Consider the following 27,240-nt stretch of genomic DNA (forward strand, 5'->3'; position numbering starts at 1 on the left):
TTACATGTTCTTGTGTGGACATACATTTTTAATTGCTCTGGGTAAATACCAAGAAATATAATTGCTGACCATATGATAAGCTTGTTTAATTTTGTAAGATATTACCCAAACGTCACTACCATTTTTTCATTCCCACCTGCAATAAGCAAGAGTTCCTGTAGCTCACTGGGTGTGGTGGCACATGCCTGTAACCCTAGTGACTCAGGAGACTAAGAGAGGAGGATCACACAATTTGAGACGAGCCTCAGCAACATAAAGCAAGATGCTGTCTCAAAATAAAAAACAAAAAGGACTGGGAATGTAACTCAGTGGTAGAGCATTCCTGGGTTCAATTCCCAGTGCAAAAACAAAAACCAAGAGATATCTGTATCTCCCTATTCTCACTAGCATTTCATGTCTGGGTTCTGGATTTTGGCCATTGCAGGTATGCAGTGATGTCTCTTTGTTTTAATTTGCATTTCTTTGGGGATATTTTTTTCCTAGAGGAAGAATTCTACATACTTTAGATAGGAAATAGATAAATTCTAAGGTTTATTTCCCCCCCCCCCCCCCCATTTCCTTTCAGCAACTTTCATTGCCTTCTGGTTTCTGGTTAAAAAGTGAGGTGTTATACATATCCTTGTTGCCCTGTTTACAATGTCCTGGTTTTCTCCTTAAAGGTGTTATCTTTGATTTTGGTTTCCAGTAATTTGATTATGATATGCCGAGGTGTAGTTCTTTTTGTACTTATGCTGCAAAAACACACACACACACACACACACACACACACACACACAAACCCACTATCTTATATATTTCATCAAGTTTGGAAACACATTGGCCATTTTCTTCAAATTTTCAGTCATAATATCATATTCATTCTCTGTCTTCCTACCCTCCTTTCTCTCCCTTTCTCCCTCCTTCCCCTTCTGTAATTCTAATTACATGTGTTAGAACTCTCAGTATTGTTATCAAGTCACTGGGGCTCTGCTAATTTTTCCCAAGATTTCTCCTTCTTTTTCTTTCTTTTTTTTTTCCAGATTGGATAATTTCCATTGATCTATCACCAAGAATACTAATTCTTTCTTCTGCTTTCTCTAATCTGTAGTTAAGCCTATCCAGTGATTTTTTTAAAAAAAATTAGACATTTTAATATCTAGTTCTAGAACTTCTATTTGGTTATTTGTGGGTTTTGTTTCTCTGCTGTCAATTCCTATATGTTCATTCATTAAAATTATATTGCCTGGGTTAGAGTTATGGCTCAGTGGCATGTGTGAGGCACTGGGTTCAATTCTCAGCACCACATATAAATAAATAAATAAAATAAAGGTCCATCAACAACCAAAATATTTTTTAAAATTATATTTCCTTTACCCTTCTCAAGTATAATTTATAAGAACTGCCTTGAAATCCTTGTCTTCTTATACAGGAAGCAGCCTATAATTGGTATTCAGTGACTGCCTTTTCCTTTGAGCACTGGTCACATTATCCTGTGTCTTCTTATGTCTAGGAATTTGGGGTTGTATCCTAGACATGGTAAATGCACGATATGGTATATAAATTCTGAGCTTTGTCATGTTCTTCTCAAGAATATTGATTTTGGTTTAATAGTATGTAATTACTTGGCAGAACTTAAACCTTAAACTCTTATCTCCTCTGTATCTCTGTGATGAACAGTAGCTGAAACCTGCTCAGTTGAGGGTTTTTGTTTTGTTTTGGCTCACTGCTTTCTGGAATATTCTCCTTCACTTTCTGGCTGTGGTTTCCCCAGACTCTGACTCTGAATTCTTAACCTACAAGTTTACAAGTTTCTGGGCCGGAGGTATCCTGTATATTGCAGACTAAAGCTTTCCCTCAAGTTTAGTCTTAAAAAATGGAAAACTCACCCCATTCTTCCATTCTTCCAAGGTTGATTCCACTCCATTTTCTATCTGCTTTGGTCACTTTTCAATGTCTTCATGTCATTGTTTTTCATATTTTGTCCAGAGTTATAAGGGTTGCTTGTGAGATGATTGGATTGATGTATGCTACTTCATCACTAATGGAAATGGAGCCTCATTTTTTCTTCAATTAAGAAAAAATCTGCTCCAAATATATAATGGAAATATGTATTTTCTATTTGCTTATTTACTTATGTCAATCCTGTTACTCCCCATCAAAACATGCTTTGTTTTCCCCCTTCTTTTAGAGATAAAGCTTTTTTAAAAAAAAAAAAAAAAAAGCTTTTTTTTAAAGAGGATCTAGAGGACCAAATTAGTTAGGAGGACTCCTATCTAGCCTTTCTGTTAATAAGAAGCCACTAGAGTACTTTTTCTTCAGAACCTACATACTAATAAGACCTTTTGTTTATCCTAACTTACGTTTAAATTTTATTCCTATGAGTAGAAATATTGTAGACTAGGGTTTGTTTTTTTCTTTCTCTTTTTTTTTAAGGTTGAGAAGGACATTTCTGGGAACATTTCCAGGCCTTCCATTCTATTATTCTTTTTAATTGATGAAGATTTTATACAGTGCTTTTTTAAAAAAGAGAGAAAGAGAGAGAATTTTTTAATATTTATTTTTTAGTTTTTGGCGGACACATCTTTGTATGTAGTGCTGAAGATCGAACCCCAGCCACACGCATGCCAGGCGGGCGCTCTACCACTTGAGCCACATCCCCAGCCCGATATTTTACACAGTGTTTTTATGGAAGTTCACATGGTAAGTTTCTGAATAAAGGGATTTGAGTTCACATCCAGTAGCATAACCTCAGAGGAGAAAGGAAAAGGATCCTGGGACACGTCTGAGAATGAAAAATATTGCCGAGGAACTCAACCCATGAAGTCAATTCAATTCAAAAACCCTTCATGTGGAAAACTATGTTGGCCTAGGGGGAAAGATTTTGGGGTATGATGTAAATGACTTTTTAAAAATACCTTAAGATATACATACTGAGTTCCTCTGATGATTCAAAGTCCAAAACTTGTAAAGTGCTGACACTACTAGTGGAAAATTCTATACCTGACCTCATGTGACAGGTTGCAGTTAAAACCCAAGTGCACTAAAATATAGTATAACATTATCTTTGAGCTGTGAGTAAAGTATGTGAAACATAAATGAATTTCATTTTGAAATTTGGGTTCTATTCCTATCATATCTCATTATATATATGCAAGCATTCCTGAATCCAAAGCATTTCTGATCCCAAACATTTTGGACAAATAATTCTCAACCTATAATTTACCTTTCATACTATAATCTTTTTTAAGGATGAATAACATCTGAGTGAATGAATGAAGAGTTCCTAAACAACTTTCTCAGTAACTACTCTACTGCAGATAGAGAGGGAAATGGTGCCCTCACCTCCTACTCTCAAGTACAATCATTTGAGATATCATTGAATCTATTCAAAGCTGTTGATGATGGTGTTGAACAGTTACATTGGTGAGTTTCAAGCCTGGAATGATTGAATTTAAAGATGAAAAAAACAGAGATTCAGCATTCAAGGAACTCATCTGGAAACTGTTTTACCTCATCCTGAAATGAGAAGGAATCAGACCTTTTTTGTTTTTTTCTGGCCAAATCTATATATAGCATATTTCTTTCTCTAACTCAATCAGCTAACATTAACTTTCTCCATTGACTACATCATTTTCATGATGTCTGGCCTTGATAGTTGAGCTAGAAAAGACAAAATCGGTCACATGCTGGCTGAGTTTCCCATCATCAAAATAATGATTCTTGCTTGGCACAGTGGTGCACACCTATAATCCCAGTGACCTGAAAGGCTGAGGCAGGAGAATCACAAGGTCAATGTTAGCTTCAGGAATTTAGCAAGACCCTGTCGTAAAATAAAAGAGGGTTCTGGTTATATAGCTCAGTGGTAAAGTACCCCTGGGTTCATTCCCAGTACTGCCCCCAAAAATGTTTCTTTTCAAATTTGCATTTGTCACTTGAAACATTTGGGAACTGACAAAATCAAATCTTACTAGATCTAGAAATCTGTAAGTCACTTTTGTTGTTGTTGTTGTTTTGTTTTTTGACTACTGGGGATTGAACTCAGGGGCACTTAACCTTTGAGCCACATCCCCAGCCCTATTTTGTATTTTGTTTAGAGACAGGGTCTCACTGAGTTGCTTAGTGCCTCGCTAAATTGCTGAGGCTGGTTTTGAACTCGTGATCCTCTTGTCTCAGTCTCCCTAGCCACTGGGATTACAGGTGTGTGCTACTGCACTTGGCTTGTAAGTCACTTTTAACAACAGTTACTCATTGTGTAGCTCCAATGTTTTCTTCTCCTGAACTACTATCCTGACCCTGCTCACCTCACCAGCTGGCTGTCTTATGCTCCCTGTGCATATTTGCATCATATATTATTCCCCACATTGTACTGAAATTGCCCATTTACCTACCTGTCTTCTGCATTAGACAATTTCCTTCTTAAGAATATGCTCCATATCGTACTGAACTTTGTATCCTGGCCCTTTAGTCAGTACTTGTAATAAAATACTCAATACATGTTTGCTAAACACATGTGCCCAAGACACAACAAATGTGGGGACATTAACATGTTAATACAATATGACTAAAGATATTTCAAGAGAAAGATTCTGGAAGCAAATATGATTCTACATTACTGAAATTGGCTTTTAAAAAAAATCTGTGCTTCCAAAGGCAATTTGCACCTAGACTTTTAAAAGACATTTCTATAGTAAGTCACGTTGCGGTAGTACTTGCCATTATTTAACAATGAAAATGCAAATCATGTCCCTAAAATGGGATCTTCTTCACAGTAAAAGGATCCTATTAAAGACTTTAGAATTGTAAAAGAAAATATTTACTGTAGATACACACTTTCTGTAATTGCTTGTGATATACCACATAATCAAATATTATTAATGTTTCTCTCAGAATCTTGTCATTTATTAGAATAGAGAGAGAGATTGGGATATATAATTGGGAAAGTGTTTAATTTACCATGAGGTTAATTTTGGAAAATTATCAGATCTCTAAGAACCAACTTACCTAAGTTTAATATATCTCACTTTTCTTCCCCAAAATAGCATTACTGAGTTATACTTTCCTTCAGGTCATAAGCAGAAACATTGCTGAGTTTTCTTTTTTCTTTAGATCCTGAGAGGAAAATATCTCTGATCAACCAGCAAACCCTTATTTACTGTCACCATACAAATGGAAACCAGTGTCAGTGAAGATACTGGGTTTTTGCTAGTAGTGGCAGGGTAGGATAATAGATATGACCCAGAAAAACAGGATTGTTTTGTTTTGTTTTCTGAAATGAACTTTACTCCACCTCTCCACATTTCAAAAGTTTTTACCTCTAAAAGATGAGAGGTTTTCTGTTCTTCATCCTAGAGTAATAGGCCAAACATTTCCCCATTTCCCAGTAGAGAACCCTGTTCTGTGGAGTCAATTCAGTTTCTGGATAGAAAGGGAGTCCCTCTCTGGAAAGGAGCAGGGGGAGTATGATGGAAAAGTCTTTTTTAGGAAGAAATGTTGATGGAAAAAATAAATGGATTTGTGATTGTTGGTGAAAAATAAATGTTGGTGATTAAAAAAAAGAAAATAACAAAGGGAAAAAGAAGAAATTAGATGATATTACTTTATGTCACTGTTCAAAGATGAAGACATTTTTTTCAAGTCTTCCCATTATTAGAAGATTTATACTATAGGGGTTTTATAGCAGTGTAGCTCAGGGGCAGACCATCTTAGTTTTAAATCCTCACTCTGCCACTTGCTAGGCTTCTCAGTGCCTGAGTTTCCCCATCTGTAAACAGGGACAATGATAATACCTCCTGTCCTTTCATATTGTTGTAAGGATTAAATGAGATAATTTGCATGCTGAAGTTTGCATAGTGTTCTCTCACACTTGGAAAGGGTGGGGATTAGTTCTGACACAGTTTGGCCAGAACCACTCACACCCAATCAGGGAGGTGCCCAATCATGTGCGAGAATGGCTTCCCACACTGCCATAGTCTTTAATAATTTATAGTCCTCTTTTTATTTCATGTCCTTAAAAGTCAAAAGGCTATCAATGAAGGGGCAGGAGTCCATGAACTGATGTTTCTTGAAGAAAAAGAACTATCATTTATTATTTTATTCCCAGTGCCTAGTGCCTTTTACACAGACAGTAAAGAAATGTAAGAACCATTATTATAAAACATAATTTTAATTATGAGTGCTACAGGTTGAGTTGTGTCACCCAAAACTCATATATTAAAGTCCTAACCCCAATCCTTCAGAATGTAACCTTATTTGGAAAAATAGTTATTGATATACTCAAGGTCAAATACTGGACTAGAGTGGACAATTTCTATTATTTAAGACAATCTTCTCAGAAACTTTGAATTTTTCCTGATGCTACAGAGCTTACAACCTGGAAAAACCTCATTTCATCATCAGTTTCTATTCATGATAAGAGTTTTGTAAACAAAAATCTCAAGAACTGCTGGGCCCAGTGGCATATGCCTGAAAGGCTGAGGCAGGAGGATTTCAAGTTTGAGGCTAGTCTGGGCAACTTAGTGAGACTCTGTCTCGAAAAATAAAATAAAAAGGACTGGGAATGTAGTATAGTGGTAGAGTACCCCTGGGTTCAATTACCAAAATAAAAATAATTAAGTAAAATACAATAAAAATCTTAGAAACTTATTGTCTATCCCTGTAGGTCTATTAGGTATCAAGGAAGCCAAGCAGTGTCACTGCTTTTGCTGCAGCAGTCTATTGGCTGGACTGGGCTGGAAGGTAGTACCTTTCTGGCAGTAGCAGATTGGAGGTTTTGCAGGGACAAACTCCCTAGGCTTAGTCTTAGTCAATGCTGCATTTAATAAAGCATCTCTAACCAGATGTTCTTTTAAGTCTTTCTGTCCTATCTCTTTGAAGCCCTCTAATTTGTTCCTTAAAAGGATAGAAGTGACAAATATGATCCCAGGACAATTGCTACTCCACAAAAATCCTTATTAATTATCCTTGTGTGGCCCAGTTTTTAACATGAACTTGCTATTTTAGTCCATTCATTTTTTTCTTTAACTTACTTACTATTCACTGTCTTCAACATGCAACCACTTTTGGGGTATCTCTTTATTATTATGCCTCTCAGAGTTAAAATATTCATAAAAATACTTGAAACTTATCTAATTTCATATCAATGTCAGATCTGTATAATGTTCCTATCAAGTGCCTACTTAATTCAAATGAGATTTAATACAAAAAAAAAAGATCAGTTAATTCAGGGAAATTGGACTATTCTTTACTATTACATTTATAATCACATGTCCTTGAGAATGAAAAATACTACCATAATCAGAAATTTTGTGAACTGGTATTAGTAAACCTTTCACAATATTTTTGTAATAGTATTAAAGATATTAACTGAACTTTGATTTGAGTAAAATTAAACAATGGTAACTGTTCTACTACTATTTTCAATCTGCTTACTGTCTCTACCAACATAGCAATAAAGCCAAAAAAATTAGCATGCTCCCAGCCTAGAACTTCGCACTATGCTGTTGGTTCCCAAAAAACTTACTTAGAAAACTTTTTAGAATTATGCCTAATCAAAAAGTAATTTGGGGCCAGGGTTGTGGCTCATTGGTAGAGCCTAGCATGTGTGAGGCCCTGGGTTCGATCCTCAACACAACATAAAGATAGATAAATAAAGGTATTGTGTTCATCTACAACTAAAAAACATTTTTTAAAAGCAATTTCGTTTTACATTTGGTTTTGTTTGGTCTGGATAATGCCTGTTTATATAAAATAATATCAACTAAAGCTCTCTTTTGGATTATATTGAAACCACCAAAATGATGCAACTAACTTGCCATATGGGTTTGCTAGGGCTGCCATAACAGTCCTATGTCCACAGTTCTGCATCTCAGGTTCAAACTACTTCAGTTGAAAATATATGGGAAAGAATTACATCTGTACTGAACATATACAGGCTTTTTTTCTCTCGTTATTTTTCCCTAAACAACACAGTATGACAGCTATTTGCATAGTACTTACACACTATCTTAAGTAATTTAGAGACAAAATTTAAACTACGTAGTAGGATTTGCATAGGTTATATGCAAATACTACACCATTCTGTGTAAGGAATTTGAGCATCAGTGGATTTAGGTACTCATAGGGGCTCTGGAACCAATCATTGTGGATAAGCAGGATGACTGCACTCCCCATGTAGTGTCCTTTCATTTGCAGAATCTTACACAAGGGAAAGAAAGAAGACTGAAATTTCCAAGTTTCTGCCAATTTTTCTATGCTCCCCAAGTAAGATTCAAGGTAAATAAATGTTCTTAATTTAGCAGAGCATGTATGAGTTTTGTTATGCAAAACTAAACCAGAGACCCTAAATAAGTAGAAAACTAAATTGATTTGAAAATAAAAACAGGCATGGTGGCACATGCATGCAATCCCAACAATTTGGGAAGAGGAGACAAGAGGATCACAAGTTCAAGGCCAGCCTCAGCAACTCAGTGAGTCCCTAAGCAACTTAGCAAGATCCTGCCTCAAAGTAAAACAAAATAAAATAAAAAGGGCTAGGGAGGTATCTCAATGGTAAAATTATTGGGTTCAATCCCCAGTATCCCCACCAAGAATACCTAAAAGTTCATTTTAAGATGTTTTACTGGAGTAATATAAACTCTATTCCCTTAGCCTAAACTTTTAATAAAAGCATGTGCATACACACATATCCTGTCAAAAAACTTTTTATGTCTAATATGAATAGATTTTTTTGAGAAAAAGTCATGTTCCATGGCTGGATCAGAACAGTGCTCAAGAGTTTGGTATGAAAAAATATTGATTTAAAGAAAGTCAGCTTGAAAGAATTAAAAGAAACATTGGATTTTTCCACCAACTGTGAGATGAGTATTAACTCAATTTTTGAAAGGTTTGAGGGCAAAATTTATCAAGATGACTTTGGTTGCAAGGAACAGAAAAGAATCCCTGATTCAACTTCACTTAAATAATAAGGGAGTTCATTATATGATATGACAGAAACTAAAGAGCAGGAAATATGGAGGAAGGGTTGGTTGGTATGAAGGATGTAGAGTCTTTCAATATATTCACTCCGATATTTTCAGCTTATAGCAAAATGCTGTAGCAGTTCCTGTGACACATCCATGTTTAAATCCTGAGGCAGGATAAAGGCCTTTTCTTGGGATCTTCTTATAAATGAGATAAATCTTGCCAAGAAGCAACTCCACTTGACCTTCCTATATTTCCTTTCTCTCTCTCTCTTTTTTTTTTTTTTTTTTGGTGGTGCGGAAGGACCTTATGCATGCTAGGCAAGCAACCTTCCTATACTTTTAATTGGACAGAACTTTATCACATATATAATAATATGTCATTAAACCAATATTCTGACAGGGAGGATTGTTTCCATTCTGGACCCTTAATTACTTTAGACCAAACAGGATTCATGTCTATTGCATTCACCTGAGTCATCAGGGGGATAAGCAGATACCTAACAGAATCAAAGAGTTTCTCATTATACAGTATATCATCACTGACATGTGAATCTTAAAGAAAACTGCAGGACTGCAATATTAATATGTGACAGATACCGATATTATAAACGATATTATAAATATATATTAGGAGTGTTTGGAAATCATTTATATAAAGTACTTGGATTACACATTTATAAGAAGATTCCAAGAAAAGGCCTTTATCCTGCCTCAGCTTGCATTAGATTAAAACTAATTTGATTAAGTAGTATTATGTGTAAACTTGACTGAGTTTTGGAGTTCCCAGATATTTGGTCATACATTGTAGGTGTGTCTGTGAGAATGTTTTGGGATGGCATTAACATTTGAACAAGAACACTGAAAAAACCAGGTTGCCTTCCCCAATGTGGGTAACCCTCATTTTTGGAGGGCCTGAGTAAAATACAAATGCTAACTTTCCTCAAGTAAGAGAAAACTCCTGTGCCTGACTCATTAAACTGGGGCTTTGGTATTTTCCTGCTTTTAGTCTCATATTAAAACTGGCAAATCTTGGTCCTGAGACTGCTGGCTTTCTGACTTGAAGTTATACCATCTGCTCTCCTGGTTCTCAGGTTTGGGGCTCAGGCTAGAACTACATATGAGCTCTACTGGGTTTGCAGCTTGTTGCCTATAAACCTTGGGATATCTCAGTCTCCGTTATCAGATAAGCCAATTCCTACCGGTCTCCTCATCATATATATACAAGCATACCCTTTGCTGGTGCTATTTCTCTGGAGAATCCTGATTAATATACGGGCTAAGAACTCCTCCCAAATCAATACTTTCTCCAGTTCTTATAGGTGAATATGCATGCTTCCAAGTACTGTTGGATTTTGAGAATAACTAGAATTCTAATTCTACTTTACTTTTTATTGATTCATTCATCATCACTGAGTTCTTTCTACTGGAAAATGGGAAAATATGGACTAAAGGGTCTTGACTACATTCAGGAATCATGGCAAATCAATTTTTAAGAAATTTTCTGATCTAGACCACCTTAAAACTCTCCTATGATTTTAAAATTTTGTTATTATCTTAATATACTGTTCTCACATTTTTTGCCTTTGGACTTTTTTTTTTTATACTAGGGACTGAATGCAGGGGCACTTAACCACTGAGTCACATCCCCAGCCCTTTTTTATTTGTTTAAATTTTGAGACAGGGTCTCTCTAAGTTGCTCAGGGTCTCACTAAATTGCTGAGGCTGACTTTGAACTTTTGATCCTCAAGCCTCAGCCTCCAGAGCTGCTGGGATTATAGGCATGTACCACCATGCCCAGCTCTTGTGGGACTTCTGGCTTTATTTTGTGTATGTGTCCAAAAAAAGAAAATTTAATCACAAAAAATCGAAAGTCGATTCCTAAGTATTTCATTTTTTTTGAGGCTATTGTAAATGGAGTAGTTTTCCTTGTTTCCCTTTCAGAGGATTTGTCACTGATATACAGAAATGCCTTTGATTTGTGGGTGTTGATTTTTATATCCTGCTACTTTGCTGAATTCATTTACTAGTTCTAGAAGTTTTCTGGTGGAATTTTTTGGGCCTTCTAGGTATACAATCATATCATCAGCAAATAGTGCTAATTTGAGTTATTTTTTACCTATCTGTATCCCTTCAATTTCTTTCATCTAATTGCTGTGGCCAGTGTTTCAAGAACTGTGTTAAATAGAAATGGTGAAAGAGGGCATCCCTGTCTTGTTCCAGATATTAGAAAGAATGCTTTCTATTTTTCTCCATTTAGAATGATGTTGGCCTGGGGCTTAGCATAGATAGATTTTACAATGTTTAGATATGTTACTGATCAGAAAATAAAATAAAATACTTGGGAATCAATTTAACAAAAGAGGTGAAAGACCTCTACAACAAAAACTACAGAACACTAAAGAAAGAAATTAAAGAAGACCTTAGAAAATGGAAATATCTACCTTGTTCTTGGATAGGCAGAATTAATATTGTCTAAATGACCATACTACCAAAAGCACTATACAGATTTAATGCAATTCCAATCAAAATTCCAGTGACATTTCTCATAGAAATACAAAGAGCAGTTATGAAATTCATCTTAAAAAATAAGAGACCCAGAATAGCTAAAGCAAACCTTAGAAGAAGAGTGAAGCAGGTGGCATCACTATACCAGACCTTACAAGGTTTGTTTTTGTTGTTGTTGTTTTTGTGTGTGTATGTGATACTGGTACTGGTACTGGGGATTGAACCCAGGACCTTGTGCATGCAAGGCAAGCACTCTACCAACTGAGCTAGGGATCTAGCTCCCAGACCTTAAACTATACTACAGAGCAATACTAACAAAAACAGCATGGTACTTGCACCAAAATAGACTTGTAGATCAATGGTACTGAATAGAGGACACAGACTAACCCACATAATTGCAGTTACCTTATATTAGACAAATGTGCCAAAAATGTATATTGGAGAAAAGATAGCCTCTTCAACAAATGGTGCAGGGAAAACTGGAAACCCATATGCAACAAAGTGAAATTATCTCTTACCATGCACAAAACTCAACTCAAAGTGAACCAAGGACCTAGGAATTAAAACAGAGGCCTTGGACCTTGCACCTAATGGAAGTAAAAATAGGCCCAAATCTCCATCATGTCAGAATAGGCCCCAACTTCCTTAATAAGACTCCTATAATGAAGAATTAATATCAAGAATCAATATATGGGATGGATTCAAACTAAAAAGCTTCTTTTTCAGCAAAAGAAACAATCAGTGAGGTGAATAGAGAGCTCACAGAATGGGAGCAAATTCTTACCAATGCACATCAGATAGAGCACTAATCTCTAGAATATATAAAAAACTCAAAAATCTTAACACCAAAAACCCAAATAACTCAATCCATAAATGGGCTAAGGAACAGAACAGACACTTCTCAGAAGATGATATACAATCAATTAGCAAATATATGAAAAATGTTCAACATCTCCAGCAATGCAAATCAAAACTACTCTAAGATTTCGTATCACACCAGTCAGAATGGCAGCTATTTAGAATACAAAAAACAATAAGTGTTGGCAAGGATGTGGGGAAAAAGGTACACTCATACCTTGCTGGTGGGACTGCAAATTGGTGCAGCCAATATGGAAAGCAGTATGGAGAATCCTTGGAAAACTGGGAACCAAACCACCATTTGACCCAGCTATCCCATGCCTTGGCTTATACCCAAAGGACTTAAAAACAGTATATTACATGGTCATAGCCACATCAAATTTATAACAGCACAATTCACAATGAATAGATGTCCTTCAGTAGATGAATGGATAAAGAAAATGTAGTATATATACACAATGAAATATTACTCAGCATCAAAAGAGAATAAAATCATGGCATTTGCAGGTAAATAGATGGAGTTGGAGAATATAATGCTAAGTGAATAAGCCAATCCCCACCCCCCAAAAATGCCAAATGTTTTCTCTGATTTAAGGATGCTGATTCATAATGTGGTGGTGATGGGGCACAGGAAAATTAGATGAACTCTAGATAGGGCAAAGGGGAAAAGGGAAGGGAGGGAAATGAGGAGTCACAGGGGTAGGAAAGATGGTGGAATGAGATGGACATCATTACTCCAAGTACATGTATGAAGACACGACACGAGAGGTGTGACTCTACTTTGTGTATAACCAGAGATATGAAAAATTGTGCTCTATATGTAATATGAATTGTAATGCATTCCATTGTCATATATAACAAAATTAAAAGTGAAAAAAATCAAAAGTAGAAATAGGGAAAGGAGATGTAGATTGTATTTTTAAATGATCATTTCAAAATAGAGCTATTTGGGATTTAGACTTCAAATTTCATTTAATATATTTTTGGCAAAAGAATGTTGATGTATTAAACATGCACTGTAGTTAAGTTTTTGGTTTAACATTGGGAAACCTCATGCAAACATAAAAGGAATAGAAAATTCTAATCTCATTCTTTTTGACAATGATGAGTCCCTGGCTCCCATTAAGAACAAAAAGAAAAAGTGAAATTGTTCTTCTATGCTTCACAAATCTACTCCATCCTGGTGACTTTTGCTGAGCACGGAAGTGGAACTAGGTGGATGGTGGGCTATAGAAAACATCATCCAATTTGCTATATTTATGTATACACATGAGGATGTGCTTAGTATTTTCTACCTAAGTTTAGAGGCAAATTAGAAAATCCCAGACATAATACCAAAATAGCACTAAAACACAAATCCAAGAGAGCATTATAGTCATAAGAAGTCATTTATATTTAACTTAAACAATTTAAAATCCCAAAATCATCAACTTATGTGCCTGCAAAATATAATCCTTTTTCATAATTGCATTGAATTTAAGAAAATACACTTTCTCATTTCAGAATTATTTGCATAAATTTGCCTTCTGTCATAATTTTAAGCTCAAATCTTTCAAGAGATAAGTGATAAAATTTTTTTCTTTTCTGAAATGCTATTTTTTTTACAATACAAATTAGCTTTGATGTTTTGCTTTCTATCAATAATTACACAGCATATCCAAGTTCTTCTCAGTCTCATAATTCTATGAAAATATTAAGAATTACCAAGAGAGGCTATCCTCTCTTGAATGGTTCTTTATTACATTTACTACTCCATATTATAATGTTTACTTAATGCCATAATTTCCCCCCTTTTTAGGATTGTCTGGTTTCTCTTCTTAGTTTGTTATGTAGACAGAATAATTCCCCTCCAAAGATGCCTATATACTAACCCTTGGAATGTGTTAGGTTAAATAGCAAAGGGAAATTAACGTTGCAGAAGGAAATAAGATTGATAATTGACTGGCTTTAAAATAGGGAAGTATCCTAGATTAAACATTTGGGCCTAACATAATTCTTAAAAGTAGAATATGGAATTGGAAGTGAGAGCCAGTGAAATGGCAACACATATGAACTTGATCTGGCACTGTTAGCCCAGTGAAGGAAAGGGGCCATGAGCCAAGAGTGTTGGGCAGCTTCTAGGATTTTAGCCCAGGAAGATACATGTTGAACTTCCAATCTAAAGAACAGTAAGATAATAATTTGTGTTGTTTTAGACCATTAAGTTTGTGGTAACTTGTCACAGAAGTAATACATAACTAATGCATATGTTTTAATAGCCATATGCATTAGTTTATTTTTAATAGCCATCAGGCCAAAAACCAAAGATCTTAGCAGATATTCACCTTCCCTTGATTTTTTTAGTTTTGTCAGCAAAATTAATTTAACTACAAGAACTACTGAATAACTTTAAAATCAACAGAGGTGGTGCCATTGTCATGTGGATATAAAAACATGCAATTTTTAAAAATTGGCTTAGAAACAAAGCTATATTTACCTATAATTCTAAAATCTTTCAATAGTCAATACTATCTTGAATGCCTATAAAATATTCAGCACAGGACTGGGGATATGGCGCAGTTGGTAGAGCACTTACCTAGCATGCACAAGTCTCTGGGTTCAATCCCCAGAACCACCAGAAAATAAAAATAAAATACAATATTCAGCACAGCACGCTAGAGAAGTTAAAAAATTGAGATGTTGCATGTGGCAGAGTCCTTGAGAATACTTATAAGTCACCTATGTTGAGCAAATGACCACTGACCGACAAGAAGTACAAAGTGAGAAAGGAAGTTAAAAAGTAGTTAGAGTGGGAGATGAAATTTAATGGATGATTTTTAGAATGGAAAAAAAAGAAAACCCAGAAAGATTGAAAACAAAGAGAGAAAGAAAAATTGGTAAACATAAGAACCCTCAGGACAATTGGTATCTGGACCATAAGAACTACTCAACAAATATTTATAGAATGACTTACTTCTTATACTGATTTCTTGTCAGTGGAAAGTCAGGAAAAAGACTAATACTATTTAACATTTTATTTATACATGATTATGGTCTGATTAAAATTTTACATTTTTCGGAATTTCAGTATCAAGCCAAGTCTTCTGAAGGCATTCAGATTTAAAGTATAAACAATTGCTTTTAACAATTCTTTAATTTGTTATACAAAAGACTATGGGCTTGTAACTGAAGAAATTATAATATACTTAATTTAAAAAAACCAATGTTCTCTCTGCGTCTTACTTGGTTGTTAGAAATACTGAGGCAAGATCTATTTTATATCAAACTCAGGCCTGTTTATAAGCATAAAGATTTCAGTCAGATTTTTTAAAATCTTTCCTATCACCATAGAACATTTAAACAATAGTCAGTCCAACAAATCAGAAATATAACTCTCAAAAAAGTTTTCATCATCTTTTTAATGAACCTAATTCCATTTTTAAGATTGGGAGCCATCTCGTCACAAAATCATGAAAAGTTAATTTCTGTTTTACTATAAATTACTGCGATTTCTAAACTTGCTTGGAATGCCTGCCTGTGCCATGAACTCACCCATGCCTGGTTTTCCCTGACCAGATAACTACCCTCTCTGAAAACTTAGTGGCACCTCATAAATTCTGATTTTCCCTGACCAAATAACAACCCTCTCTGGAACCTTAGTGGTGCCTCATAAATTTTGATGTTGGGATCTAAATTTACTCCCCAAGTGTTGAACCATTTAGACCATTACCTTCCTACCTGCCTTTGTATTTTGCTTGTCAAAATCCTGTTATCTGTAAATTCTCAAGACACTCCCCTTTTGCAACTTTTTGTGCTATAAAACTGCACTCCTAGAGAACTGGCGTACTGTCTTCTAACCCAAGGATTTCAGGAGAGGCAGTCCCAGCTGGTCGGAATTACAAGCTTGCTTTAATTTGATTTAAAATTGTAGTCTTTTCTTTGCATCTTGGTTTAACACTTTTCTACTCATTGTTTCCCTCTTTAATGCAAACTACAGGAAAAGACCTCTTCTGTAGACCTAGAGAATCACTAGGACAGAAATCAGGAGGACTGACCCCCAGGAAAAAGGAGACTTAATGGATAATACAATGAAATGTTTAGAAAGCATTAAGAAAATCTAATTAGAAACTTATATACAGAAATAGATAATTATATATATAAATTATGTATACAAATGAAACAAGACAAATATGCAAAGTCATGTCTTTAGAAAAGGAAATGAAATCATTCTTTTCTATTTGACAATGCAGTAAAAAAACATTTACAACATCATAATGATATGAACATTGATTATTGGCTTATCAAAAAATGATGGGGAAGCCAGGTATGGTGGTGCATGCCTACAATCCCAGGGACTTGGGAGGTTGAGGCAGGAGGATTTCAGTTCAAGGCCAGCCTCAGGAATTTAGCAAGCCCCTAAACAACTTTGCTAGACCTTTCTCAAAATAAAAATTAAAAAGAACTGGGATGTAGCTCAATGGCAAAATACCTGTGGGTTCAATCCCCAAGACAAAAAAAAAAAATTATGGGGAAAGTTGGATGCCAAATCTTCATCTATAAAATTGTCTATTAAAATAAGAAGTCAACAGATAATTTCTAAAATTGATTTAAAAAAAAAAAAAGAAATGACAGTGTTAGCCCACTGTTGAGAAAGATGAAGAGTAGAAGAAACAGATATAAAAAGCTAACTGGGTACACTGTCACTCACCTGTAATCCCACTGACTAGGTATGCTGATATAGAAGATCACAAGTTCAAGGACAGTCTTGACAACTTAGCAAAACCGTCTCAAAATAAAGAATAAAAATGTCTAGGGATATGGTTAAGTGGAAGAACAATCCTGGGTCCTGTGTTCAATCCTCTGCATATGCACACACAAAGCTAAAAATACTTGCCTTGGAGAAAGGGACTCTCAATATTATTTGATTTTTTTAAACTTACATATTTGTGATATTGGTTTAAAAATTATTTATTGCGGTTGTCTGAATAACACCCCCACCTGAAGATGTTCATGTCCTAATAACAAACTTATGAATATGTTATTTCACAAGAAAAAATGATTTGCTAGATATGATTAATGATCCTAAGATGGGGAAACACTCCTGGATCATCTGGTAAACCCAATGCAATCACAATAGTCCTTATAAAAAGGAGGTAAGAGGTTGAGTCACAGAGGAAGTGGGATGACAAAAGCAAAATAACACTGATGAGATTGCTGACTTTGAAAATAGAAGGCCAGGTAAGGAATAGCTGCAGCTTCTGGAAGCTGGAAGAAGCAAAGAATAGATTCTCCCCTAGAGGGAAGTTTAATACTTCTGAACTCCAGACCTATAAAATAATATATTTGTTTTTGTGTTGAGCCACTAAATTTGTGCTAATTTGTTACAGTAGCAATAAGAAACTAATATATTTATTTAGAAGATAAAAACACTAGTGGAAAGAATGTTAGATAAGAAAAAATAAAACATGCTAAAACATGAAATTATAGAAACCTTCTGTGACAAGAGTAATTGGAAATGAAGGAATTACTTAATCTGAATGACAAAGGAATGACAATTTTAATATACTTATATGCTTGAACTTCTATGGTGATTCCTTATTATGCTTTGGGACAAGGTTAGGTAACTTAAAATTACTTACAAGTCAATGCATAGCCACATTCTAATATTATTCATCACATGTACTTTTCATTATTCCTACCTCCTTTTTTTTTTATTTTTCATTCTTCTGTGTATCTTTTACTGTCACTTATAATTCTATTGGTGCAGCTACCTGGCTCCCAATTCAGTGAATCTATCACATCCTGGAATGATCCCTGTATCAGTTGAGGTTTCCCAGGGAAACAAAACCAAACACACATACAAACACACACCATGAATTGGTTTATATGATTGTAGCAACTGGCAAATCCAAAATGCATAGATCCATAGGGCAGGCTGAAACTCAGTTGTATTCCAAGATGACACTGCAATCTGTTTTTTTTTTTTTTTTTTTTTTGGTACCAGGGATTGAACTCAGGGGCACTTAACCACTAAGCCACATCTCCAGGCCTTTTTTGTATTTTTTTATTTAGAGACAGGGTCTCTCTGAGTTGCTTAGGGCCTCGCTAAGTTGCTAAGGCTGGCTTTAAATTCACAACCCTCCTATCTCAGGCTCCCAAGCCTCTGGGATTATAGGCACACACCACCACACCCAGGTGACACTACAATCTTGAGGCAGGATTTTTTCTCCAGGAAACTTGCTTTTGCTCATAATCCCTCCAGCCATTTAGGGAGGTCCAGCAACACCATGGAGGATAATCTCCTTTTCTTCTTTTTTTCTCCCATTGGTACATTTTAATTTTAAAGTAATAAAGTTTCATCATGGTATACTGGTACATGTAAATAACATACTTTGATCATATCCATTCCCCTCTACCTTCTCTTACCCTCCCATCCTCATTCCTCTATCCCATTCCTCTTCTCCTCTTACTTTCATGCCTCTTTCCCCCTAGATTCCACATGAGAAAACATGATACCTGTATTTGTGTCCCCCAAATTTCCCTTAACATTATGATCTCCAGTTCCATGTTTTCCTGAAAATGATGCGTTTATTCTTTTTATGGCTGAATAATATGCCAGTTGTGAGTATGTATCCATTTTTCTTATCCATTCATCAAGGCACCTAGGCTGAGGTAATCACCTTAAAGTCAACTTTTTTTTTTTTTTAGGAGTTAGTCACTGTGCAAAATCCCTACACAGAAACATCCAGATTAGGGTCTGTTATGTTTGGATATGAGGTGTCCCCCCAAAAGCTCAGGTGAGACAATCCAAGAGGATTCAGAAGAGAAATGATTGGGTTGTGAGAGCCTTAACCCAATCAGTGAATTAATCACCTGATGGGATTGAGTGCTAATTGAAGATAGGTAGGATGTGGCTGGAGGAGTGGGACACTGGGGTCATGGCTTTGGGGTTGGAGGTATATATATTTGTATCTGGCAAGTGGAGTCTTTCTCTGTTTATGGATTACCAGGTGAACTGCTTCCCTCTGCCACACTTTTACACCATGATATCTTGCCTCACCTTGAGTCCCGAGGAATGGAGTCTGTTGTCTATAGACTAAGACCTCCGAACCCATGAGCCTCAAATAAACTTTTCCCTCTTTAAAATTGTTCTGGTCAGGTCTTTTAGTTATAGCAGTGAAAAAGTTTATTAAAACAGGGTCTGATTAAGTAACTGGCTATATAATTTAGCCAAAGGTGACACATAAAATTAACCATGAAGTTCTCCATTTTTGATGGGTAGATGGCAGTTCTCATATATTTGTGCTCTATAACTGTCTCCTGGCTCAGATGGCTGGTCCAAAGGGACACATGACTCATAAAAAACACTCAGAGCCATGACTCAGGATCTGCTAAGGATACAGGGGAGAGGGGGCAGCAACATTTAGCCTTCTCTGGCATGGTGGGAACCATCAGGTAAAAATTGAAAGGTACAATGGGCATGTGGACAGAGGAAACTGGAAGAATAGTAAGAAAAGATTCATAGAGTCCTGGAAGCAATTATCAATGGAAACCAGACGCACTCCTTCACTGTCAGTGTTTTATGAATTATTTCAATTTTATGATCTATTCCATCATCCCCCCGCAACCTTTTCACCCCTGAAGTACTAGGGATTGAACCCAGACCTTTTGAAGACAGGATATTGCTAATTTGCTGAGGCACCTTGAACCTGTGACCATCTCAGCCTCCTGAGTGGCAGGGATTATGGTGTGTGGATCACACCCACCCTCATTATTATCATTAGTTTGTTTTGCAGTGCTGGGGATAAAATCCAAAGCTTTATGCCTGCTAGGCAAATGCTCTACCACTAAGCTACATGCCCAGGCCCCTCCCTCATCATTGATAAGGATGTTTCCCCTATCATTCCTTGAATTAGTTTAAGCTGGATTTATGTCATATGCAACCCAAACAGGGGAAAAAACATGTTATCATTGTGCTACACACAAATGTTCGTATTTCCCTCTCCATCGGGCATGCGGCTTGGTTACCCACTGTGAATAAGCATAATGTGTGATTTGCTTTGTCAACAAATTATGAGTAGAAATATGTCACTTTAAATCTTACATCATAAAATTCGTCAGGTTCTTCTGTCTACAGTGATTGGTGCCTCTAACAGCTGCCTCATAATTATGTAAACTGTACATTTAGCCTAGCAAGCAATAGCTTTTATGATGTTAAGTCACTCAGATTTTGAAGTTTTCTATCACTGCAGTGTAACCCAGCTTACCTTTTAATTAAGAGAGAGGGAACTTTATAATATTTTCCCAAGGTTCATTCATCCAACAATCAATACTGAACCAATATAAGGAGAATAATAGTACACAAAACAGATGAAGTTCTTCTCTCCCTGGTGAATAAAGGAGGACAAACAATTCCAGGCTTTCCTGAGATTGATGGAAGTATTAAAGGAACACAAGTGGAGGAGTTAAAAGATAGTATCTGTGTTCTGAACCACAATGGTTGTACTACTAAGGTTGGTTTTAGAGCAGGAAAAGACTGAACCCATTGAATCTAATCTATAGTAATAACAGTAAGGAGGTAATAGCAGCTTGGATTAAGGAAGTGGCATAGCAATAGAATATTTTAAGCTATAATAAGGAGGAAAATTTAATAGTGCATGATAATTGAGTGGATATTGCAGAATAAAGGAACAATTCAAAGAAAACAGATTCTCTGGCTTTGGGCACTTGGGTATTATCAGTTCAGTTCAATTAGACATATAGAGTTTGAGCTTAACACCTATAAAACACACAAGAAATTTTAGATAGGGAATCCAATATGAGAGTTTCAAGCTTAGCAGAAACACCAAAGGACAGTGAAAGAAAATAAACAGTGAAGTATGGTATTACAGAAAACAAGAGAAGAGATTGTTTCAAAAAAGCAAAGAACAATAAGCAGCTTCAAATACTGTTAAGACATTAAGAACTAAGAGGCATCTTATAATAGGGATGATGTTGGTGACTTTATCAAGTACAGTTTCAGAGCAGTGTTGGGGTAAAAGCCTGATTATAAAAGGTTTAAGAGTAAAGTAGAATTGAGAAAGTAGAAATAGCAAGCATAGAAAATTCTCTCAGAAAGTTTCTTTTACAACAAAGAATGAGGATTTGAAAAGAAGCTAGAGGGAGGTTATGCATAAGGAAGACATTTTAAACATTTAAAATTCTTATTAAACTTATGAGAATGCTAATAGCAAGAAACCAGTGAAGAGTGAGAAGCTGACAGCAGAAAGAGAATAACTGATGTAGCAAGAACCCCAAATAGACAAGAGGAGTCAAGATCCAAAATAGAGATTGAATGATGGCCTTGTATCATAAAAAGAATAAGGGATGAAGAGATAGGTATATTTCAAAAATCTTTTGATTACAGTTTTCAATTATTATAATAAAATAGAGTATAAGTATAAAAAAGACAGAAGTAATAGGATTTGTTCAAATGTCCTACTTATTAGTATTAATACTATTTTCTGTGACTCTCAAGATTCAAACCAAATTTATGGGACCTAAATAGTCATTCATTCTTTTGTAAGATGGTTGGTACAGTATCTGAAATACAGTATTTCAATAAATATTCAATAAATAGAAAATTAATTCTCTTCCTTCATTTCTCAATTGTCCCACCAACTTAAAGTATAAAACAAAACATGAATGTTATAAAATTCATTCACACATCCTCCTACATGCCCCTAAAAGTGTCTAAGGTGGTTTATAGCTTTATTATTTTTTTATTCAGCTAAATATCACAATATACTTTTTATTCATTCCTAAAAATATTTTTGGAGTATGCAGTCTCATACCATGAGACATACAAAGACAAATAAAACAAAGGCTGGTAACCATAGCCTTAAACATAAGAATTGTACTTTAAGATTACAAAATATTGTTTGACTGAATTTTAGAGATTATACAAGTAATCAACAATAATTAGCCAGAAATGCCTATATTATAAGTATGTTTTGGTAGAACTGTTATCTGAAGACCATGGTAAAAAGTACAAAATAGTAAAGAGGTAATAACAGATGAGTGAAAGTATGGAACGGTAGTGAAAACAAAATTAAATAACACAAAGTTGAGGCAGCATGGGTCTTACAGATAGTGTTCAAAATTCTAATAACTGAACATGTACTATAACTTTTTTCACCAATGGTGACAAATTACTATTAACCAACAACTTTGGGGGACCTTATCTGGCCCGAAATAGATCTATGAGGCTATTGTTATTGTTACTAGATTTACATGTAATGTACTTTCATATAATATTTTTATGAAGTGGCATATGGTAATCCTGTATATAAAAATAAATATGCATACATCATATTTATACATAAATATACATATATACATACATGTATATGTACATATACATATATACATACATCTTTCAAAAAAGAAAACCTAAAGCCACCAATCTACTGAAAAAAAAAAAAAGAAAAAGAAAAAGAAAATTCATCTACTTTCAGGATGGACACTGGACAACATCACACAGGACTATATATTTCACTATGTATTTCTCATCAGTCAGTGATGCAAATGATGAAAAGCTCACAGGAACATTCATCTCAATGTTTCAAATAAACATACCTGCATTTCAATTTTATTCTATAGAAGCATGAGTAATGTTACAGACTAATCATTAACTCTGAAACCTGATTCTGACAAAACCACCATACATACCATGTTTTTTCCCAAGGCATATATTACCTGTGAGTAGCAGTGAACACAGTAACTGTGGTTAATAAAGATTCCCATTTTTTGCTTTGGCAAATATATGTGTTACTAAGGTTTGATCATAAATAATAATAAGTAAATTCACAAGTCAAGAATTCTAAGCCTATTATAAATCCGGATTTATCATGTTCTTTGGAGTTGCCTAGGCAGCAAATTAAGAAATGTTCGTGAGTTCTATTGTTATTTATGCCAATTGTTAACATGTACTTATACTTCTATTTCATCTAAGTACCTCAAAGAACTCTTATAGCATTGTTACTTCTTATAATATCTCTGAGAGGCAGACTGGTAGAAAGTTGTTATTATCTTTATTTTATAGTCAGAGAAACTAGGGCATAGAAGGTTAAATGCTTTAGCTAGAGTCATAAGGTGAACAACTAATAAAAAAGGACTCAAGTTAATTGTTCTCATTTTTAGTTCAGTATATTATCCATTATATAGTTGTTTTTTTAAATATATATTTTTAGTTGTCGATGGACCTTTATTTTATTCATTTATTTATATGCTGTGCTGAGAATCAAACCCAGTGTCTCACACATGTGAAACAAGCGCTCTACAACTGAGCCACAACCCCAGCCCTATACAGTTAATATACTTAAATGTATTTTTCTTTTAGGAAAATTGAGAATAATGTATTTAAACAATCTAAGAACTAAAAGTAACTGAATGGATTTCTTACTTGGTAGGTTGGAAAATACTGCTTTACAGGAATATAAAATTCAAAACTAATAGTCTTTGGTTTGCTGCTATAGCTATTATTTATAGTGCCTTCGTTACTTGTAGCTTTCTGAAGCCTCTACTCAAAATGAACTATTCTATTTCTGACTGCATTATGCTAGGTTAGCATAGCTATGAACAACCAAGAAGCAGCTGAGACAGACTAATAAATTCGAGGTTGTCTTTCATAGTGTTCCTATTGCTCACTCTTGAAGTCATCCTCCTTCTAGTTCTTCCTTCAGCAGATATTGGTGCAGCCATCATCCTCAACCCTTGGTCTGCGTCTAGTTTAAGCTATTGTCAACTATTTAAATACTTGAGATGAATGTAGGGGCCCTGCATAAGCACTCTACCATTGAGCTATATCCCCAGCCCTTTTTATTTTATTTTTAGATGGGGTCTTGCTAAGTTGCCCAAGATGGCTTCAAATTTACAATCCTCCTTCCCCAGTCTCCCAAACAGCTGGGATTACAGACCAGTAGCATTGTACCCAGTAGATTTTAAATGTTTTTATTAAAACATCAACATAGACAATATTTCACCTTATGAGTTTATGATGCTATACTAGTTAGCACTGTCATATTCAGTTTCTGGTACACCTGACCTTTTATGGTTCTTAGGCCATTAAGCACAGATTAATGGTCTAAGCATTGGATGGGCACGTATCACCACATGGGGATTTTTTGTTTTTTAAATAGAGTATTTCATAAAATTTCCCAAGACAAGACCGGGAAGGAGGGAGTGGTTTTGAAACTGTGCTCAATGAAGTGAGACTGCAGTCTGCTTGAATGTGGTAATATAAGCCTGTAGTGTTTCTAGCTTCAACCAACCTCCTCCCCAGAACTCTAAACCCCAGTCTTACTTCAAACTCACAAAGTCCAAAACTGAACTCATTTTTCATTTTATGCAAAAAAAGAAAAGTGTCCCGCAACTCATCCTTATCTCATTTGGTGAAATACACCATTATCCTGCCCTTCCATAAGAGCAAAACAAGGTTATTTTCCTTGCCACTTCCATTCTCAACCTCTAGCTGCTCACGGCAATCAACTGATATGATCTCCTACATATTTTAGGATCTCATCTCCTTTGGATGTTGATCACCACTCACAGGGTCCCTATTCTGGTCTAGAGACTCTCTGTTTACCCTACACCAATAAAAGAATAACTTAAATTGTAAATCTTTCCAGGGTCATTCCTCCCGCATTGTGTCACAAGGATATATTTTAAAAAAAGATTCATGATTTGGCTTGTCTGCTTCTTTTTCAGCGACCCAGGCTTGAACATTGGGACTTGTCACTCAGCCTCCTCAATTATTTGACCCTGTGCTGCATGTCTTTTATTAAGATTTGCCATCTCCTCTATTTATGCTGGAAAACTGCCTATTTATCTTTAAAAGTTTAAGTTAGAGTTAGTAGGTTCTCTTCTCTATATACCTTGATATACCACAGTTCCAACCATTATTTGCTTTCATGTCTGTCATGCCCACTTAACTAGGCATTCCTTGAATGGGTAAATGCCAAGCATGTAGTTATTACTAAATTTGGAGGGGGGAGAGAAGGGATAAGAGAACAAATAAAGTCAACAGATAAGATCTGTTGGGCATCTAAAGATCTATTTCGAACCTGTGGAAGAACGTAAATTTCAACCGATTTGGTGAAACTTCTAATTTAAGATACTAAGTTGCTGTCGTGAAGCCACAGGAGTATCTCACAGCCTACTGACACCACACTTAAAGTGTCAAAGAGGACCCAAGCCCAGTTTGAAAGGAATCACAGACCCTTCGCGGAGGTCAGTTTTCTAAAGGTCAGCAGTTAAATATGAGGCCCATGGCAGACACCGAGATTCTCCTTCCACCGCAGATGACTAACCCACCTCCTAGAAGTCGGCCTGCGACAAGGAAAGTCCCTGGATTCACTCTGGAAAATGCCGGCCACAGAACACAGCAGCCTCTACCCTAATAAGCCTGGGGAGAAGGGGCTGCCCCCAAGAAGCAAGATGGCGGCCTCCTTCTCCCCTACTCTCCCCGAGAACCTCTTCCTGGTCCCCAGAAAAGAGACAAGGACATCTCGGCGCCGAGATCCGGGAACTCCGCGAGGGCCGCGGCCACTCCCGGACCCCCGGGAGGTGACTTCACCTCATCGGGCGCAGAGATCCGAGGGTGGAGCCGCCCCAAAGAAAGCCAGACCGACCTCAGCAGAGGGCGGAGACAAGCTAGCCTGAACCCTCCGTGCCATTGTTCTTCGTCCCTGGCCAGCGATTACCCTCCTCTGCGCCCGCGGACAGGAAGTCGCTCCCTCTCCGGCTCCGCCCCGCTCCCCAGCGCCCCGGAAGTGATCTGCGGCTGCTGCTGCAGAGCGGCCAGCGGGAGGGTGGATCTCCCCAGAGCCGAGCGCCGAAGTCCTCCTCCTCCACCAGCCGCCCGGGCTCTGCCGCCGCTCGTCCGATTCTTCCTTCTGCCGCTCCCGGCGTGGAGCTTCCCAGACAACAAGGGCCAAGTACCCTCCAGCCAGAGGGGCTAGCGCACCCGCGGCTTCGGGAACCGGCGGGGCGGCGGACCGGCTCGCGGTGCAGGTGAGCGATGCCCGCCCGGGCCGCCCCGGGTGGGGCTGGGGCCGCCGTGGCGGCGGCGGGGGGTGTGTCCGGCGGCGGAGGGCTGAGGCCCAGGCGTAGCGTTCCGCTGCCGAGATTGCTCATCTGTGTTCTGCTCTGGGACGAGTGCGGGGCGAGCTCCGGCTGGAATCCCGGACGCCGCGTTCGCGGATGTGCTGTCGAGTGCGCCCCTGAGACTAGGAGGCTGTGGCGAGGTCCCCTGAGCCGGGAAGCTGCTCGGAGTTGGCCTCTTCGGAAGGTCACCCCGCATCTCTGGTCCGTGGCTGAGGTCCCCTCTCGGGCGGTGCCCGCGACCTGAGGGGACTCATCGCCGCCGCCGCAGTCCCCGTACCTCACTCCACCTCTTTTCTCCTTCCCTTTCTTTCCACTCCTTGTCCGTACTAGAGCAGTTGTTTTTAAAGCATCTCGGCCAGGGTTTTGTGCCAGTTGAAGGAATGGTTTTTTAAGACTGAAGTCGTTAGATGCTCCTTTCTGAACGGAATAGCTGGCCTCGGGGTGTTGCACAGCTGTAGCCTATCTATATTAGGATAACCTAGCCTCTAAAAGGAGGAAAAGAATGTAGGCATTTTGGGTGAGGGATGTTCCTTATGTGCATCGTTCCTGAAAGATTTCCAGAAGTGGAAGATGAGATTTGTGTGCTTTTGCCTAGGTGTGTGTGTGAGAGAGAGAGTGGGCGGGGGTGACAGCGCTCAGAGGTGGTAGTGTTGTTTCAAGGTTTAGGGGGAATTAGAGAGTTAACTGGCCTTTGCTTGGAAACCTGAATGTTCAGACCTGTGAGAGCTCATTCAAGTGTCATTGAAGCTTTGTGAGAATTCCAGTGCCACGCCCTACCTGTCAAACTGAAAAGCACCTAATTTTACAAATGTTT

The 27,240-nt window shown here is 37.0% G+C and overlaps 1 protein-coding gene and 1 long non-coding RNA gene across 6 annotated transcripts in view; one reads left to right on the forward strand and one right to left on the reverse strand.

Annotated features, from left to right (window-relative positions):
- The window catches only part of LOC143382289 (uncharacterized), a 48,324-nt gene extending 22,268 nt beyond the window's left edge, over positions 1-26,056 (reverse strand). For 2 of the 3 annotated variants that reach the window (XR_013088957.2, XR_013088952.2), the window contains exon 1: positions 25,952-26,056. This is a non-coding gene — a long non-coding RNA (uncharacterized LOC143382289). Of the gene's footprint in view, positions 1-25,634; positions 25,892-25,951 lie in introns of those variants that run through there. The other variant, XR_013088954.2, reaches the window with a different exon arrangement.
- Positions 26,057-26,117: 61 nt separating this feature from the next.
- The window catches only part of Rala (RAS like proto-oncogene A), a 62,923-nt gene continuing 61,800 nt past the window's right edge, over positions 26,118-27,240 (forward strand). For all 3 annotated transcript variants that reach the window (XM_076836352.2, XM_076836363.2, XM_076836365.2), the window contains exon 1: positions 26,118-26,333. The gene's annotated coding sequence lies outside the window, so the exon portion shown is untranslated. The remainder of the gene's footprint in view (positions 26,334-27,240) is intronic.

Source organism: Callospermophilus lateralis, chromosome 1 (assembly GCF_048772815.1).
Source record: "Callospermophilus lateralis isolate mCalLat2 chromosome 1, mCalLat2.hap1, whole genome shotgun sequence".
Lineage (NCBI taxonomy): Eukaryota > Metazoa > Chordata > Mammalia > Rodentia > Sciuridae > Callospermophilus > Callospermophilus lateralis.